We start from the raw sequence: 15528 nt of genomic DNA, 5'->3' as shown, positions 1-15528 counted from the left end.
TGCTAGTCCGACCCTTCTTGCTAGTTCTTCAGTGTTATCTTTCCCCATTACATGCATCAGCAAGGCCTTTATGCCGCCTAAAGACAAGGTTACCCCTGCAGTGCCTTCCTCTAGGGCGATTATCCATCTCCCAGCTCCTTGGGTGACATCTGGCAGTCTGTTGGCCAGCCCCACCATGTCTATCCAACTCCATCGGGTGTACACATGATGACCATTTCTAACTACCAGTGAGCACATAGAGCCTTCCTCCCCCTCCTCTACCCCTGCGGGGGCTCCATAATTTGTGCCGGATCGAGTGCTACTGACGGACCCCAGGCAACCCAGCAAGCCAGTTATGTCCTGTTCCAGAGCTGTTATTTCTTTGGCTGTACATTGTTGTCTTTGCCTGTGTCGGGCCTCTCTTGCACTCTCAATGGTGACCTCACCAGAAAAACTCCGGGTGGGCGGCTCTTTGGTGTGGTTCCCTTGATTGGGTGCTGACTGCTGTAATTTCCTTCTTTCCTCGGCGTCCCAGCACTTTTGTCTTCTTTCCTCCACTAGCCAAAGTTGTTCAGCTAGTTCTTCATTGTCTCTTCTGTCCAGATCCAGTGTGTCACTAAACCTCTTGTACCACTCCTCGGAGCCCTTATGGCCTGAGAGTGTCCATCGGCTGACTTATGGTGGGAGGGGATGGTTTTCAGTTGGCCTCTGGACACAGGTGGGGGTTTAGACTCTCCTCTCTTCTTCCTCGTCCAACTCAGTTTCACTGTCATAGGTTGCCCCCTCTGTTGGCCGGGGTGGGGTGCTGCTCCTCCTTGGACTCGGAGACCTCATGGGATCCATTTGACAGTTGAGGACCTGCCTCCTTGTGGCTCTCAGGTCCTTAGTGTCAATGTGAACTTGCCCTCTACATCTATGCCCTGGTCCTCTTCAAGAGTGCCTAGTACAAATTGTCCAGCTGTTTTCCCCCTTTCATGATGTTTTATATTGGGGTGGCTCTGCTTCCCAGCTCGGTGCACTGGCTTTGGTCTCTTTGGATTTTCCTCTGCCACCTTCTCTTTTCTCTGTTGTAGCTTTTGTGCTTCTTGTTTGAACAGGGCCAACACTTCTTTTTCTTCAGCTCATTATATGTTATTATTCATGTTTTTCTGCTGATCTTTAATTTCTTTTTTCTGTATGTCTATAGCACTGCTTCGCACATAACTAGATCAAATGATCCCTCCAACGGCCATTGCCTGTCCCCATGTGACCTCTTATGCCACTTTCATCATACATCGGATGGCCTTAATGCGTTTTCCTGGATACTTTCTTAGTACTAAGTCTCGCGGGGTAGTTTCCCTGACCTTGGCCTTAAGCGTTACCCATATAACCCTGCAAACACTATGTGAGGTGTTCCTATGGTGTTCTGGTTGTCCTCAGGGGCTGTCCTGATGCAGACTAATAGTTTGCCTGCTGTAACACCAGTTTTGTATTTTAAATTTTTAAATGAATTAAAATTTCAACCTATATTTTCCCGTCTTCTTTTTCTTTAACCAAAATTTGCAAATTTACCTGTTTCCCACTGAACCTTCCTTGGGACCACACGTCAGAGTCACCTAGGGAATAGTTCTTCACCTGAATCGTTTGGTAGTGTTATTAATTGATTTAATGGTATACTAATTTCTTTATTAGGATCAGCACAAAGCAGTTACCACGGGGCTAAGCCTTGATGCCACAGTCGTCGTATCAGCAGCTCCCAATTAATTAGAGGGAATTGTTCTTTCTTTTGTTTTAAGTTGACTATTCTAGTTATTTGCCATAATTTCTGATTAATCTGTTGTTCCTGCCAATGCTCTGTAAATCAAGGTTCATCTTTGCCAATTTCTGTGATGACAGTAATAAGTTTGCAAAACTCCACACCGCAGATAGGCTGCAGTCTGCTTTCTTTGCAATATTGCAATGAATCTATTTCCTATCTTCAGGTACACTAGCCTTGTTTAGCGTGATGGTCGGCTCGGTGTCTTCAGTTGGCCCCAGAGTCTGACTTCAGTTATTTTAATACCACTCTGAATGCTACAATAGTGGACACAGACAGGATGTATGAGGCCCGTATGAGAATATCTGGAACCCTGATGTGCCTCACAGGAGTCATTCAGGTAAAAGCCCCACAACATCCTCATAAATTATAACCAAACTTCAGCAAGCAGCTTGTCTTAATGTGTAAGTGACTCAGCAAGAACATTTCATGGCTTTACAGCTCGGCCTCAGTCTTACACAGTTTGGGTTCATCGCCATCTATCTGTCAGACTCCTTAATCAGGGGCTTCTTGACTGCTGTCGGAATCAGGATATTCATTGGGATGTTGAAGTTCATTTTTGGTCTTAAGGTGCCGCCTTTTAAAGATCCAGCAGCTGATGTCTTTGTAAGTCACTCAGAGTTACACCTACGATTCTTTGCTTGTAAATCAAACTTATTTAATTAAATTTTCATCCATTTCTGGCAGACATTAATTCATTTTTAACATCCATTCTTGAGACCAATGTAGCCTCCCTACTGTTTGCTGTGGTCACTATTGTTGTCCTGGTTCCAGTGAAATTGCTGAGTGAACGCTACCGCCATAAGTTGCCTTTTCCAATTCCTGTCCACATCATTATTGTAAGTACTTCAGTTATTTCTTTCAGTACACAAAAGTGCACTTTCATTTCTGTCTGATTTGATCTACAACTGGTGGAGGAGGTTAATCACTTTCATTTGTCCTGCAAAGGTGATCGTGGCCACAGCTATTTCAGGTTCTCTCAATCTTCCAGAGATTTACCATATGGATGTAGTGGGAGAAGTCCCTTTGGGGTAAAGCACACACATGAATGAAATCTGAGTTCATCATTAGTTCAGTTCTTAAAATGTAACATAAACCTGTCAAATGTTTATGTCTTTGAGGTCACTAACTTATTTCTCAGGATTCAAGCACCTGTGTTGCCACAAGTGAGTATGTGGAGCGACATGTTGGGTCCTGCTTCTCGTTAGCAATATTGGGGTACGTCAGTGTCTACACTTCAGGCAGGATGCTGTCAGCCCTGCATGGCTATGATGTGGATCCAACCAGGTAAAAAGGAAACAAAGAACAGAGCTCTTTTGAGTTTTAAAATAGTCAACATTTTGAAATTAAATTCTGTGTATCCCTTTATAGGAAATGTTGGCTCTTGGCTGCAGCAATTTCTTTGGGTCCTTCTTCCAGAGCCAAGCAGTCGGCTCTACCTTGTCTGTCACTTTGGCGATAGACAGTGGCGGGGGAACATCACAGGTGAGTGTTGCTGTCTCACTGTAAGCATTCAGAACTTTTTTTAGGCCGAGGTATAAGTGTCAAAGACTGTAAGCCTTCATTCAAACTCAACAAATCTCTTGAATGAACACTTTTTGCTTTCAGCACCTTATTAAATTTTCTGGCACTTATTCCTGTGTTGCACCAGTTATTTTTTTTTTTTTCAACAATTCTCTGTTTGTCTTTAACTGTACTGAAGCGCCAGTGCGGGCGCTCTTTCATCAAATGCAAAAAATGGAAAAAATGGGACACATTATACACAGCAATTTATCACTGTTAAATTTCCAGTGTTCAGGTATATCAGTGCAAAGTGTGAAGATTGTGCTGTTAATTACAACCACATTTACACCAGACAGTGAAATCACAAAGTGTTCTTTCATCTTTCTGCAGGTGTTGAACTCCACCATGAATGAGAGGGAAATTAAAAAAAAAAAGAAATGTCTTAATGTCCAGTATAATTATTGACAGTGGTGGGCATAAATCCACAAACACACAGTGTAACTCCTTTTGGCCTTCTCTATACATCTCCAACAGTGTTCTCAGAGCAACATTGCATTGTAGTGTGCTTTCTTTGTATGAAACCATATTGCTGCTCACAGATATTCACCTCTGCTAATAAGTAAAACTAACTGTTTTGTTAGCGGATTAGCTTTTCAGCTAACTTCAACAACCATCAACGGACCAATTAGCTTGCACTAAATTTTGTTCCTGTAATATTTTCATAGTTAGGGCCCTGTCCCACTGGCGTTTAGGAGGATTTGCACATGAATGAGGAGACAAAAGCTGAGCGTCCGCAACAAAGGTGGGTGGAAATGACAAATGTCCCGTGGTGGATCACGTAGTGCACAGCGAATACATGAGGAAGAAAAGTGGATATAACAGGGAACAGAAGCGAAGGCAACCGCGGAGGCGCCCATGAGAGGCATAGCAGCCGTGATGTACTCGCCTCATCCGTGCCCACTCTGTCTGCATGTGCAACATACCATTTGCGACCGTAATGTGAACGTGCTGGGCACGCGTTATATCTGTTTTGCATGCTGTCCCGGTCCGCCGCCAAGCCGCACCAACCCGTCGGTTGCGGATATCAGCGGATGACAGCGGATATGCGGCGCATTGGTTGTGTATGTCCTGCATATGTCTAGTAGTGTTCAGGAAGTGATGCGGATCTCATCCGCATCAGGATTTTTGAGTCGCTCAAAAATCCTGGCTGCGGACATGCGTGCCTCTGCGGATGATCACGGACGTGTTCGGATGTCGGCCGACTCATACAGGAATGTTACACGGATATTGCGGTTGTTTGGCGGATGTGGGCCACTTTTGTGCGCATTCCATCCGCAAATCCTCCTAAACGCCAGTGGGACAGGGCCCTTAGTTACTCTGATAAACATTTGTGAACCCTAAAAATCACACACGTTGGTTCCTGTCTGCTACGTATTTTGCAGCAGTCAGACAGCTGAGAGGAGCTGAGCTCACTCCCCAGCAGAAGGGAGCTGGATGCCAGTCTGCTCCAAAAAAAAAAAGTCATTTCCATTTGCAGCATACAGCAGTCCAGCCGTGAGGCTGACGTCCTGAAAAGGAAAGCATGTTTCACTTGTGGTTTTGATTTATAAATCAGATAAATCCTGACAGAGTAACTAAATGGTAATTGGTAAATGGACTGCTTTTATATAGCGCTTTTCCATCTGCATCAGATGCTCAAAGGGTGTTACACCTCAATGCCTCACATTCACCCCGATGTCAGGCTGCTGCCATGCAAGGCACCCACTACACACCGTGAGCAAGTAGGTGATTAAGGACCTTGCCCAAGGGCCCTTACTGATTTTCCAGTCAGGCTGGGATTTGAACCGAGGATCCTCTGGTCTCAAGCCAAACACTTTAACCACTCGCCCATCACCTCCCCTCATTACTACATTAATCAATCAATCAATCAATCAATTTTTTTTATATAGCGCCAAATCACAACAAACAGTTGCCCCAAGGCGCTTTATATTGTAAGGCAAGGCCATACAATAATTATGTAAAACCCCAATGGTCAAAACGACCCCCTGTGAGCAAGCACTTGGCTACAGTGGGTAGGAAAAACTCCCTTTTAACAGGAAGAAACCTCCAGCAGAACCAGGCTCAGGGAGGGGCAGTCTTCTGCTGGGACTGGTTGGCTGAGGGAGAGAACCAGGAAAAAGACATGCTGTGGAGGGGAGCAGAGATCGATCACTAATGATTAAATGCAGAGTGGTGCATACAGAGCAAAAAGAGAAAGAAACAGTGCATCATGGGAACCCCCCAGCAGTCTACGTCTATAGCAGCATAACTAAGGGATGGTTCAGGGTCACCTGATCCAGCCCTAACTATAAGCTTTAGCAAAAAGGAAAGTTTTAAGCCTAATCTTAAAAGTAGAGAGGGTGTCTGTCTCCCTGATCTGAATTGGGAGCTGGTTCCACAGGAGAGGAGCCTGAAAGCTGAAGGCTCTGCCTCCCATTCTACTCTTACAAACCCTAGGAACTACAAGTAAGCCTGCAGTCTGAGAGCAAGCGCTCTATTGGGGTGATATGGTACTACGAGGTCCCTAAGATAAGATGGGACCTGATTATTCAAAACCTTATAAGTAAGAAGAAGAATTTTAAATTATATTCTAGAATTAACAGGAAGCCAATGAAGAGAGGCCAATATGGGTGAGATATGCTCTCTAAATGACGCACGTAGTTCATCTACAAGCAATGGCGAGTGGAGCTGGAGTTGCCCCAGAAATCAACCCCTACCCCCACACCCCCCACCCTCCATTTTACACTGGATTTACACTGATCTCAAAAACAATTCTTGGTGAGACAAAAACAAACAAACAAACAAAAAAAATCATGGAAAACTGGCACCTCTGATAACGTCAATTTTGATGTGGATATTTACTGCCCCCTAGTGGTTGCATGAGAACCATGACACTTGTGGCCCTTACTGGCTGCTTTAAAAACAAAAAACTTGTAACTTGTACACAATAAATTGAGTAAAATAATATAGATGAATTTCATGTTCATTCAAAGTTGAAATAAACGCAACTTCAGTTTTATCTGAGTTTTAAAGCAGGAAATTAGAGTCATCCATGTCTTTATGTCTGTAACACAATCCTGCAGTTTAGCTAATTGGTGTGTCCTCTGGCTTCATGGATAGATAAAGCTTTCTCTCAAAGATTCTTGAGAGGGTAGTTGTAAAACAGCTAACTGATCACCTGCAGAGGAATGGTCTATTTGAAGAGTTTCAGTCAGGTTTTAGAATTCATCATAGTACAGAAACAGCATTAGTGAAGGTTACAAATGATCTTATGGCTTCGGACAGTGGACTTATCTCTGTGCTTGTTCTGTTGGACCTCAGTGCTGCTTTTGATGCTGTTGACCATAAAATTTTATTACAGAGATTAGAGCATGTCATAGGTATTAAAGGCACTGCGCTGCGGTGGTTTGAATCATATTGTCTAATAGATTACAGTTTGTTCATGTAAATGGGGAATCTTCTTCACGGACTAAAATTAATTATGGAGTTCCACAAGGTTCTGTGCTAGGACCAATTTATTCACTTTATACATGCTTCCCTTAGGCAGTATTATTAGACGGTATTGCTTAAATTTTCATTGTTACGCAGATGATACCCGCTTTATCTATCCATGAAGCCAGAGGATACACACCATTAGTAAACTGCAGGATTGTCTTACAGACATAAGACATGGATGAACCTCTAATTTCCTGCTTTTAAACTCAGATAAAACTGAAGTTATTGTACTTGGCCCCACAAATCTTAGAAGCATGGTGTCTAACCAGATCGTTACTCTGGATGGCATTTCCCTGATCTCTAGTAATACTGTGAGAAATCTTGGAGTCATTTTTGATCAGGATATTTATCAAAGCGCATATTAAACAAATATGTAGGACTGCCTTTTTGCATTTACGCAATATCTCTAAATCAGAAAGGTCTTGTCTCAGAGTGATGCTGAAAAACTAATTCATGCATTTATTTCCTCTAGGCTGGACTATTGTAATTCATTATTATCAGGTTGTCCTAAAAGTTCCCTAAAAAGCCTTCAGTTGGTTCAGAATGCTGCAGCTAGAGTACTGACGGGGACTAGCAGGAGAGAGCATATCTCACCCATGTTGGCCTCTCTTCATTGGCTTCCTGTTAATTCTAGAATATAATTTAAAATTCTTCTTCTTACTTATAAGGTTTTGAATAATCAGGTCCCATCTTATCTTAGGGACCTCATAGTACCATATTACCCCATTAGAGCGCTTCGTTCTCAGACTGCAGGCTTACTTGTAGTTCCTAGAATTTGTAAGAGTAGAATGGGAGGCAGAGCCTTCAGCTTTCAGGCTCCTCTCCTGTGGAACCAGCTCCCAATTCAGATCAGGGAGACAGATACCCTCTCTACTTTTAAGATTAGGCTTAAAACTTTCCTTTTCGCTAAGGCTTATACTTAGGGCTGGATCGGGTGACCCTGGACCATCCCTTGGTTATGCTGCTATAGTAGATTGTGGGGGGGTTCCCATGATGCACTGTTTCTTTCTCTTTTTGCTCCGTATGCATCACTCTGCATTTAATCATTAGTGATCGATCTCTGCCCCCCTTCACGGCATGTCTTTTTCCTGTTTTTTTCCCTCAGCCCCAACCAGTCTCAGCAGAAGACTGACCCTCCCTGAGCCTGGTTCTGCTGGAGGTTTCTTCCTGTTAAAAGGGAGTTTTTCCTTCCCACTGTTGCCAAGTGCTTGCTCATAGGGGGTCGTTTTGACCGTTGGGGTTTTTTAATTATTGTATGGCCTTGCCTTACAATATGGAGCGCCTTGGGGCAACTGTTTGTTTGATTTGGCGCTATATAAGAAAAAAGTTGATTGATTGATTGATCTGTGTAACAATGAAATTAAAATAAGCAATACCGTCTAATAATACTGCCCAAGGGAAGCATGTATAAAGTGAATAAAATTGGTCCTAGCACAGAACCTTGTGGAACTCCATAATTAACTTTAGTCTGTGAAGAAGATTCCCCATTTACATGAACAAATTGTAATCTATTAGACAAATATGATTCAAACCACCGCAGCGCAGTGCCTTTAATACCTATGGCATGCTCTAATCTCTGTAATAAAATTTTATGGTCAACAGTATCAAAAGCAGCACTGAGGTCTAACAGAACAAGCACAGAGATGAGTCCACTGTCCGAGGCCATAAGAAGATCATTTGTAACCTTCACTAATGCTTTTCTGTGCTATGATGAATTCTAAAACCTGACTGAAACTCTTCAAATAGACCATTCCTCTGCAGATGATCAGTTAGCTGTTTTACAACTACCCTTTCAAGAATTTTTGAGAGAAAAGGAAGGTTGGAGATTGGTCTATAATTAGCTAATAGCTGGGTCAAGTGATGGCTTTTTAAGTAATGGTTTAATTACTGCCACCTTAAAAGCCTGTGGTACATAGCCAACTAATAAAGATAGATTGATCATATTTAAGATCGAAGCATTAAATAATGGTAGGGCTTCCTTGAAGCCTGGTAGGAATGGGGTCTAATAAACATGTTGATGGTTTGGATGAAGTAACTAATGAAAATAACTCAGACAGAACAATCGGAGAGAAAGAGTCTAACCAAATACCGGCATCACTGAAAGCAGCCAAAGATACGATACGTCCTTGGGATGGTTATGAGTAATTTTTTCTCTAATAGTGAAAATTTTGTTAGCAAAGAAAGTCATGAAGTCATTACATAGTTAAAGTTAATGGAATACTCAACTCAATAGAGCTCTTGACTCTTTGTCAGCCTGGCTACAGTGCTGAAAAGAAAACCTGGGGTTGTGCGTATTTTCTTCAATTAGTGATGAGTAAAAGATTCTAGCTTTACGGAGGGCTTTTTTATAGAGCAACCAGACCTTTTTTTCCAGGCTAAGTGAAGATCTTCTAAATTAGTGAGACGCCATTTCCTCTCCAACTTACGGGTTATCTGCTTTAAGCTACGAGTTTGTGAGTTATACCACGGAGTCAGGCACTTCTGATTTAAAGCTCTCTTTTTCAGAGGAGCTACAAGCATCCAAAGTTGTCTTCAATGAGGATGTAAAACTATTGACGAGATACTCTATCCCACTTACAGAGTTTAGATAGCTACTCTGCACTGTGTTGGTATATGGCATTAGAGAACATAAGAAGGAATCATATCCTTAAACCTAGTACAGCGCTTTCTGAAAGACTTCTAGTGTAATGAAACTTATTCCCACTGCTGGTAGTCCATCAGAGTAAATGTAAATGTTATTAAGAAATGATCAGACAGAAGGGAGTTTTCAGGGAATACTGTTAAGTCTTCTATTTCCATACCATAAGTCAGAACAAGATCTAAGTATGATTAAAGTGGTGGGTGGACTCATTTACATTTTGAGCAAAGCCAATAGAGTCTAATAATAGATTAAATGCAGTATTGAGGCTGTCATTCTCAGCATCTGTGTGGATGTTAAATCGCCAACTATAATTATCTTATCTGAGCTAAGCACTAAGTCAGACAAAGGTCTGAAAATTCACAGAGAAAACTCACAGTAACGACCAGGTGGATGATAGATAATAACAAATAAAACTGGTTTTTGGGGACTTCCAATTTGGATGGACAAGACTAAGAGTCAAGCTTTCAAATGAATTAAAGCTCTGTCCTGGGGTTTTGATTAATTAATAAGCTGAATGGAAGATTGCTGCTAATCCTCCGCCCCGGCCCGTGCTACGAGCATTCTGACAGTTAATGTGACTCGGGGGTGTTGACTCATTAAACTAACATATTCATCCTGCTGTAACCAGTTTCTGTTAGGCAGAATAAATCAATATGTTGATCAATATTATATCATTTACCAACAGGGACTTAGAAGAGAGAGACCTAATGTTAATAGACCACATTTAACTGTTTTAGTCAGTGGTGCAGTTGAAGGTGCTATATTATTTTTTCTTTTTGAATTTTTATGCTTAAATAGATTTTTGCTGGTTATTGGTAGTCTGGGAGCAGGCACCGTCTCTACGGGGATGGGGTAATGAGGGGATGGCAGGGGAGAGAAGCTGCAGAGAGGTGTGTAAGACTACAACTCTGCTTCCTGGTCCCAACCCTGGATAGTCACGGTTTGGAGGATTTAAGAAAATTGGCCAGATTTCTAGAAATGAGAGCTGCTCCATCCAAAGTGGGATGGATGCCGTCTCTCCTAACAAGACCAGGTTTTCCCCAGAAGCTTTGCCAATTATCTATGAAGCCCACCTCATTTTTTTGGACACCACTCAGACAGCCAGCAATTCAAGGAGAACATGCGGCTAAACATGTGGGGGGTTGCTTGTCAGCGGCAGTGGAATGAGGATCATCAGGGAGTATGGCTCGCAGACAGTCGCACAGTTCTCTGAAGGTTCTCTCCAGCTCATTGTTCTGCTTGGCCAACTGGAATTCCTTTTAGGGTGGACATGGACATCTCTAGGTGGTTCCTTCTCATATGATCCACCATGCCAAACAGCTTGTTTATGCTAGTCTGAAGACAACACATCGTAGTCTGAAGGCACTCCTGAGCACAAGAAATGTTGGCATTGTCACGGTGCATCCTTAGCAGGTATGTGGCCGTCTGACTCAGTTTGGGCATGAGTGCATCGAATACCACGCTGGGAATGTGATTCGTGAGGAGCAGGATCTGATCCAGGGTGTCTGGAACAAGTCCTTGTGGAAGCTGGAGCTCTCTCAACAGGATTGCCATGTCCAGTGGGGTGACCATGATCAAAGTTGTGCAGTCCAGAGGACAGGAGCAACGTGGGGGGAGGCGTCTTGCGTGCAGGAGGAGTATTGGTCAATGTGGCACGAGCAAGTTGTTGGGACATGCATATGGGCATTCAGCAGTCTGTACAGGGTTCCCTGTTGTCTTGGTGGGCGAAGTGTGCCGAGGTCAACCCGTGCTGGTCCTCTTACAGAGGCACTGGGCTGTTCCGAACCCCTTCCCTGCATTGGGGAAGGGAAGTTGGGGACAGATCCTTGCTGTGGGTTAGGTCTAGGGTGCACTCGGTCTTCTGCCACATATGGCCGACATCGGCTACCTCCCTTCATAGGTACCGTTGCTGCTGGCACATGTGACTGTCTCCATGGCATCTGCAGAGGGGGTGGTTCCGGAGACCAAAAGGTCCTTCAGACGATGGCGGAGTCCCTTGGGCATTTCTTGTTGCAGGCTGAAGTGGTGGAACCCTCGTCGCTCGGGGCTGAAACAATAGGGGTCCTCCTGACACCAACTGGGACAGCTGCTGGATGGTTGGTGGTTGTGGCGGCTCACCTTGGCTCGACTGGCCCTCCATTGGATCCTCCCCTCCAGATATGTCTGAGAGATCACCCCAGACTTGGTAGAGGCAGATCAGGGATAAGTTCCAGGTCAGAGGAGTCTGGTCTCTCAGCATACGTCTGTGTCCTATTAATATATACATATACAGTCATTACTATATCTCCTTGTCATTCTTTTCAGACATTGTCTATCCTATCCCTCATTGTTGTGGGTGCATGTGTGTAAATGTAAATGTGCATGCATGTCTTCTCCCTCGTCTACAACATCACTGAATACTGTCCATCCCTGTCCTCCCTGTTTCTTGTTGGGGTGTATGCCACAATGTCAGGTAGTTGGGGGGTGTCAGGGAGGATATTTGGTATTTCATCCATTTCCATATATTCTGGTTCTTTGCCTATTTCATCCGTGTCTTCACCTAGGGCTCGGATGGCTAAAAGAGGGAGTTGTCCTACTGTGGATGCAATCAACTTATTAACCAGAAATTTTAGCAAGGGAATACCAAAACATATTACTAGCAAAATATCCACTCCTATTAGCACCAAGACCACACCCATCTGATATAATCAGTCCTTCCATGATATCCACCCTTTCCTTAAAACCCCAAAAAGCGTGAACAGTGGGCCAACATTTATTCCATCTCCTGAAGTATTTCCAGAGGTCTCGTTAGTTCCGTTCCTCCCTCCTACAGAGTTACTTAATAGTTCTTGTTGAAACTCTTCAAGTTCGATTAGGAGTTCAGTTAAATTTCCATCTTCCCCCGTATGCATGGGTATAGCTGTGCAACATTCTGTTGCTTCAATCATGATGCAAACTCCTTGCTCATCAGCCATCATCATCTCGATAGGTAATCTGTTTTGCATGTCATTAGTGAGGTGGCGTGCAGTTGTTCTGATAAAACCCCTACAGCTGCTAATGTCCAATTCAAGTATCTTGTTGATTATACCACAGGTAATTAATCCACTGCACCTCCTGGAGCCTATAACGAACTTTTGGGGTAACCCTGAACAGAGCTGCTATCCATCCCCATTTTGCCCAGTCTTCGTCTGCTTTAACTCTGCTACTGTCTATGGCTTGTAATTGTCGGGGTATCCCTTCTGGTACCCCATCTTTGACTGTGATGTTGTGGTCTATTTTGAGTGTCATTAGTCCTCTTTTCTTACGAAGTTTCTGGGGTATGGTTTGTGTTGAACGTGGCATTTCAATTACTGTTATTGCTCCTGTGAGCATTATGGGGGCACAAAGGCCTTTCCAACTAGGGGACAGAGAGGACAAGAGTTTCTTCTTTTGTCCGCATGTCCAAAATATATCAGCTAAGGGTACCGTCCCATTAGCTAAATTTGGGATAGATATCCATGAAGCATGGGTGAGATTCATTCCAATTACAGACCTCCCTGTGGCCGGTACTATTTATTCACACTGTATGCCTGCTATAGGCAGGGTGTGACATACAGTAATATTCCATGGTGTTTGGGCTGGTTTATATTCTTGTTTCTTTTGCGTACACTGTATGGGGTGTTTTGACTTGGCCATCCCTACCTGCCAATTACTTATGTATTGTGCTGCTGAGCCTTTAGCTATACAAAATGGGTGTATCATTTCTTTCTCTATTCTAATAATGGGTGGGAGGGTTGTCCCCCCTTCTGTACTTAAGGGCACAGGACAAAATTTACTGTTGGCCGCATACCTTTCATCACCTGCTGCCATTTTCATAACACATTGCGGATAGCAATCTGCTTGGTGTGAGTTATGTTGGGGACTCCTATAACAGTTGTTGATATCAGGTAGTGGTTTAGCCTGAGGTATCACATTTTTTCCGGTGACAGGCTATGCAAGGCTTTTCACTGATCTGTCTAGCTGAAAATTTTAACCATTGGTAAAATAAATTAGTCTTCAAACTTTGTGTGCGGGCTAGGTCTATACTGGGGTCCCATCTCCCTAAATGACTACTCGTTTCTAGGCTTCTAATTGTCCTCTTTTTCCTTGATTTAATTTTTACCCATTTTGTGGCTTCATGTACTCTAACAGTTACATCTTGCTTGGTTTCCCTGCATCCTTTTTTATCACAAATTACCTCTATGTTGATTGTTCCCTCCTCTTCACATTGGTGCTAATAGCTTCTCCTATTATGTAATCCCCCAGCTGTCCCTGTAGTCCTATGTTCTTATAGGCCAGGGGTGGGCAATGAGGGCCAAGACACTGCAGGTTTTCCTTGCAACCAATCACCTCAGCAGGTGGGTTGCTGATGAGCCTCTCCCTTGAACATAAACACCTGGTTATCAATGAAATCACCTGCTGAGACACCTGAACATTAATGAAATCACTTGCTGAGGTGATTGGTAGCAAGGAAAACCTGCAGTGCTTTGGCCCTTCATGGCACATGATTGCCCACCCCTGTTATAGGCTCTTGATTTAATGTATGCCAAATTATATGTTTTTCCTGTTGTTAGAGAGCCTTGTTTGGTTGCTATTGCGGCCATAGCCACAGTACAGTCAATTGTATGTTTTGGATGTCTGTCCCCGCCCATACCAACCACCAGTAGTATGGTTAATCCCTTGAGTAGTTCCCTGATCATTGTTCTGGTGTTGGTTGAGGTGTGCCATTAGCTGTGCTACTGAATGGACTTTCACTAGGTGAGCTATAACTAGGTGTGTCTGTACTTCCTCTGGCTTGTTTTTCTTGCGGTTCTACTGTGGTTAAGTCCGCTGAGTTAATGTCTGAGTCTGATGTCTCCTGTGGCCTCTCTATCTGTCGGTCTGCGTCTCCTGTTGTTTCTGAAATGTTACTAACTGGGTCTCTCTCTAGCTCTGAGTCCGCATCTGAGTCTGTTGCTGCTCTATCTAGCAGGGATCCACTACCTTCTGAAGGCGTGCGTTGTCTTTGTTCGATCAGTCTCTGTGAGTGCCTTGGCCAGTGTTCGCCTGATGTTTCTGGCTGCAGGGAGGCGTGGCCTTCCCTCTGTGTTGCTGTAGGGTCTCTGGCTTCTCTCACTTCCCCCCTTGGCCCAGCGGAACTGTCAAGACGAGCTTGCCGAGGCCGCAGGAGCGCTGGGCCACCAACCCTACAGCAGTGGTTTAAGTGGAACCAAGTGTCCTTACTGCCTACCTTGACTGCTGTTCGTGAGGCAAGAATCACTTTAAATGGACCTTCTCAGCGGGGCTGGTTCCACTTCTTTTTGAACACCTTAACGTAAACCAGATCACCAGGCTGGATGGTCTGATTCTCAGGTGGAATATCCGCTTCTCTGTCTTTTGTGGCACCTTTGATCTGCAAAAAGATAGTTTTGTGTATTTGGGTTAATTGCCTCAGATAATTATGCCATTCATCCTGTAGCTGTTCCAGCAATGGTCCCTCGTAGGGTCCTCTCAGGTATGGAATAGGCATCGGCCGACCTGTGAGAGCTTCAAATGGTGTTAGATGGGTTAGTCGGTTAGTTTGTGAGCGCATTGACAAGAGGGCAAGCGGTAGCGCATCCAACCAAGTTAGTTTGCTGTTGCTGGGTCTCACCATCAGTGTTTAGTTTAACAACACCCATGCCCGCATGCAATCCCGCAGCATCCCGAAAGCATGAGCCATCCACAAACAGGGTCAGATCTGCATCTATGACGTGGTTATACAAATCTTCCCTGGCTCTCAAGAATTTCTCTGTCTCTGCCACACAGTCATGTGGAGTGCCATCTAACAGTGTGGTTAAGTTGGTGGCGGGGTTCACCGTGTGACAACGTTGTATTGTTATCACTGGAGCAGATAACACGACTTTGTACCGGTGCATCTAGCTTGTGTTAGGACGAACGTTGACTGGTCAACAGGGCATGTAGTTGGTGCAACGTGTACAATGTTACTGCATGTCCCATGATTATGGATGACGCTGTTTGAAATGCGAAGGTAGCTGCTGCTAGACCCTGATAGCATGGTGGAAATCCTGTTTCAATGTTGTCATTGTAATAGGCCAAT

The 15528-nt window shown here is 43.9% G+C and overlaps 1 protein-coding gene and 1 long non-coding RNA gene across 2 annotated transcripts in view; both read left to right on the top strand.

Moving 5' to 3' along the window:
• The window catches only part of LOC117512871 (solute carrier family 26 member 9-like), a 43172-nt gene that overhangs the window by 18044 nt on the left and 9600 nt on the right, over window positions 1-15528 (top strand). The window lies entirely within an intron of this gene.
• On the top strand, window positions 2477-2972 carry LOC117512874. Its single transcript, XR_004561403.1, has 3 exons — window positions 2477-2613; window positions 2723-2805; window positions 2916-2972. It is a non-coding gene; the product is annotated as an uncharacterized LOC117512874 (long non-coding RNA).

Source organism: Thalassophryne amazonica, chromosome 6 (assembly GCF_902500255.1).
Source record: "Thalassophryne amazonica chromosome 6, fThaAma1.1, whole genome shotgun sequence".
Taxonomy (NCBI): Eukaryota; Metazoa; Chordata; class Actinopteri; order Batrachoidiformes; family Batrachoididae; genus Thalassophryne; species Thalassophryne amazonica.
The sequence above is the reverse complement of the archived record's forward strand: the minus strand, read 5'-3'. Positions and strand labels throughout refer to the sequence as shown.